This window comes from Lissotriton vulgaris, chromosome 7, assembly GCF_964263255.1.
Source record: "Lissotriton vulgaris chromosome 7, aLisVul1.2, whole genome shotgun sequence".
Taxonomy (NCBI): Eukaryota; Metazoa; Chordata; class Amphibia; order Caudata; family Salamandridae; genus Lissotriton; species Lissotriton vulgaris.
In genome coordinates, this window is record NC_141695.1 from 1196166838 (window position 1) to 1196171346 (window position 4509).

A 4509-nucleotide genomic window follows, 5' to 3' on the forward strand; every position below is an offset into this window, starting at 1 on the left:
GTAACTACAAAGACCACATTTTGAGATAATACATTTTTATTAGTAGACAATAGCAATCTTAAGAGGCATTGCATAGCTTCATACACCTTTGACCCCAATTCCATCACAGTCTCTCTCTCTCTCAATGAGTCAGTCTCTCTCGCTCAGTCAGTCAGTCTCTCTCTCTCTCTGTCATTCAGTCTCTCTCAGTCAGTCAGTCTGTCAGTCTCTCTCTCTCTGTCAGTCAGTCAGTCATTCGGTCTCTCTCTCTCTCTCTGTCAGTCTCTCTATCTCTCTCTCTCTCTGTCAGTTTCTCAGCCAGTCAGTCTCTCCGTCAGTCAGTATTCAGACTCTGAGTCAGTCAGTCAGACCTTTAAAAAATCTCTTAAAACATGGATCTATGGCCTAGCCGAATCAGTTTGCAAATCACTTGTCTGACCCCCCTGTATACAAAACATCTACAATCAGTTAAAACTTATCAATTTACCAGCAATGAAGTCGCAGCGCCAGGATGCTCCTTGGAGCGACAGCGCGCTATATAAATATCTTAACATCAACATCATCCACTCTCTCTCCACTCTCTCTCCACTCTCTCTCTCCACTCTCTCTCTCCACTCTCTCTCTCCTCTCTCTCCACTCTCTCTCTCCACTCACTCTCTCCACTCTCTCTCCACTCTCTCTCCACTGTCTCTCTACTCTCTCTCCACCCTCTCTCTCCACTCTCTCTCTCCACTCTCTTTTCCACTCTCTCTCCACTCTCTCTCCACTCTCTCTCTCTCTCCACTGTCATTCACTCTCTCTACTCTCTCTCTAATCTATCTCCACTCTCTCTCTCCACTGTCTCCCTCCACTCTCCCTCCACTCCCTCTCCACTCTCTCTCTCCCTTCTCTCTCTCTACTCTCACTTCTCACTCTACACTCACTCCACTCTCTCTACTCTCTCCACTCTCTCTCCATTCTCTCTCCACTCTCATCTCTCTCTCTCCACTCTTCTACTCTCTCTCTCCACTCTCTCTCTCTCCACTCTCTCTCCTCTCTCTCTCTCCACTCTCTCTCTCTCCACTCTCTCTCTCCACTCTCTCTCTCACCACTCTCTCTCCTCTCTCTCTCCCCACTCTCTCTCTCTCTCCTCTTTCTCTCTCTCTCTCTCTCTCTCTCTCTCTCTCCACTCTCTCTCTCCACTCTCTCTATCTCTACTCTCTCTCTCTCTCTCTCCACTCTCTCTCTCTCCACTCTCTATCCCCACTCTCTCTCTCTACTCTCTCTCTCTCCACTCTCTCCACTCTCTCTCTCTCCACTCTCTCTCGCTCCACTCTCTCCACTCTCACTCTCTCTCGCTCCACTCTCTTCACTCTCTCTCTCTCCACTCTCTCTCTCTCTCCCTCCACTCTCTCTCTCTCCACTCTCTCACCACTCTCTCTCCACTGTCTCTCTCTCCACTGTCTCTCCACTGTCTCTACTCTCTCCCCTCTCTCTCTCTCCACACTCTCCCTCTACTCTCTCTCTCCACTCTCTCTCCACTCTCTTTCCTCTCTCTCCAGTCTCTCTCCACTCTATCCACTCTTTCTCCACTCTCTCCACTCTTTCTCCACTCTCTCTCTCCACTCTCTCTCCCTCCGCTCTCTCTCTCCACTCTCTCTCCCCTCTCTCTCTCCACTCTCTCTCCACTCTCTCCAGTCTCTCTCCACTCTGTCCACTCTCTCTCCACTCTCCCTCCAATCTCTCTCCACTCCCTCTCTCTCTCTCCACTGTCTCTCTCCACTGTCTCTCCCCACTGTCTGTCTCTCCACTCTCTCTCTCCACTCTCTCTCTCTACTCTCTCTCTCCACTCTCTCTCTCTCCACTCTCTCTCCACTCTCTCTCCACTCTCTCTCTCTCTCCACTGTCATTCACTCTCTCTACTCTCTCTCTAATCTAGCTCCACTCTCTCTCTCCACTGTCTCCCTCCACTCTCCCTCCACTCCCTCTCCACTCTCTCTCTCCCTTCTCTCTCTCTACTCTCACTTCTCACTCTACACTCACTCCACTCTCTCTACTCTCTCCACTCTCTCTCCATTCTCTCTCCACTCTCATCTCTCTCTCTCCACTCTTCTAATCTCTCTCTCCACTCTCTCTCTCTCCACTCTCTCTCCTCTCTCTCTCTCCACTCTCTCTCTCTCCACTCTCTCTCTTCACTCTCTCTCTCACCACTCTCTCTCCTCTCTCTCTCCCCACTCTCTCTCTCTCTCCTCTTTCTCTCTCTCTCTCTCTCTCTCTCTCTCCACTCTCTCTCTCGACTCTCTCTATCTCTACTCTCTCTCTCTCTCTCTCCACTCTCTCTCTCTCCACTCTCTATCCCCACTCTCTCTCTCTACTCTCTCTCTCTCCACTCTCTCCACTCTCTCTCTCTCCACTCTCTCTCGCTCCACTCTCTCCACTCTCACTCTCTCTCGCTCCACTCTCTTCACTCTCTCTCTCTCCACTCTCTCTCTCTCTCCCTCCACTCTCTCTCTCTCCACTCTCTCACCACTCTCTCTCCACTGTCTCTCTCTCCACTGTCTCTCCACTGTCTCTACTCTCTCCCCTCTCTCTCTCTCCACACTCTCCCTCTACTCTCTCTCTCCACTCTCTCTCCACTCTCTCTCCACTCTCTTTCCTCTCTCTCCAGTCTCTCTCCACTCTATCCACTCTTTCTCCACTCTCTCCACTCTTTCTCCACTCTCTCTCTCCACTCTCTCTCCCTCCGCTCTCTCTCTCCACTCTCTCTCCACTCTCTCTCTCCACTCTCTCTCCACTCTCTCCAGTCTCTCTCCACTCTGTCCACTCTCTCTCCACTCTCCCTCCAATCTCTCTCCACTCCCTCTCCACTCCCTCTCTCTCTCTCCACTGTCTCTCTCCACTGTCTCTCCCCACTGTCTGTCTCTCCACTCTCTCTCTCCACTCTCTCTCTCTACTCTCTCTCTCCACTCTCTCTCTCTCCACTCTCTCTCCACTCTCTCTCTCCACTCTCTCTCTCCACTCTCTCTATCTACTCTCTCTCCACTCTCGCTCTCCACTCTCGCTCTCCACTCTCTCTCTCCACTGTCTCTTTCTCCACTCTCTCTCCACTGTCTCTCTCTCCACTCTCTGTCTCCACCCTCTCTCCACCGTCTCTCTCCACTCTCTCTCTCCACTCTCTCTCTCCACTCTCTCTCGCTCCACTCTCTCTCGCTCCACTCTCTCTCTTGCTTCACTCTCTCTCTTGCTCCACTCTCTCTCCGGCTCCACTCTCTCTCACTCCACTCTCTCTCTCTCCACCCTCTCTCTCGCTCCACTCTCTCTCTCACTCCACTCTCTCTCTCACTCCACTCTCTCTCCACTCTCTCTCACAAAGTAGTGTACGTTGCCATGGGCGTCCGCAGAAATGTTTCCAGGGGGGGGCACATTTTTTACTTCATCACCATCCCACTTGCACTCTTCTCCCCTTTGCCTTGCACCCTTCTTGCCCTCTCCCTTGCACCCTTCTCCCCCTCCCCTTTGCACCCTTCTCCCCCTCCACCTTACACCCTTTTCTACCTTGCACCCTTCTCCCCTATGCCTTGCACCTTTCTCCCCTCTGCTTCGCACCCTTCTCCTCTCTGCCTTGCACCCTTCTCCCCTCTGCCTTGCACCCTTCTCGGCCCCCCTTGCCCACCCCCTGCGGACGCCCACATGGTGCTTCTAACAAGAGTGCTTACCATAGGGCACCATTTTGCTGCCTCATCCCTTCTCATATGAGCCTTGCCCTGGAGAATGCTCTCTCGGGGGGGGGGCTCCCACTCTCACCCTTGTCAGGGTCCCGAGCAGTGCTCTGTGCTGCCTCCTGCTCTCTCTCTGGGACCCCCACCTCCGTCCTTGTCAGGGTCTCGAGCAGTGCTCTGTGCTGCCTCCTCTCTCTCTGGGGCCCCCAGGTCCCCCCTGTCCTTGTCAGGGTCCTGAGCAGTGCTCTGTGCTGCCTCCTCTCTCTCTGGGGCCCCATCCCCCGTCCTTGTCAGGGTCCCGAGCAGTGCTCTGTGCTGCCTCCTGCTCTCTGGGGCTCCCAGCCTCCCCTCTCTTTGTCAGGGTCCTGAGCAGTGCTCTGTGCTGCCTCCTGCTCTCTGGGGCCCCCAGCCCCCCCTTTTCTTGTCAGGGTCCCTGCTCTGTGCTGCCTCCTGCTCTCTGGGGTCCCCAGACCTCCTCTCCTTGTCAGGGTCCCTGCTCTGTGCTGCTCAACTGGTCTGTGTTGATAAAGACCAGATCTAATAGGTGGCCAGCTCGATGAATAGCGCCTTCAACTCTTTGAGTAAGTCCCATAAGTTCGAGGGAAGAGCAGTGGCGTAACAAAACTTGAGGGGCCCCCCTGCAAACTACATGGAGGGGGCCCCCCTCCCATCCTCCGTGCCAGTCTAGAGCTCTCAGGCCAGCGACCCGCCATACTGCAGGGGATGCGGGGCTATTGTTACGCCACTGTCACCAATGCAGCCGTTATAAGTAACTCTGGATGGTGGAGTTAAAGGTTGGGCTTAGTCTGCCCGCACGTTATCATAGGTGGTG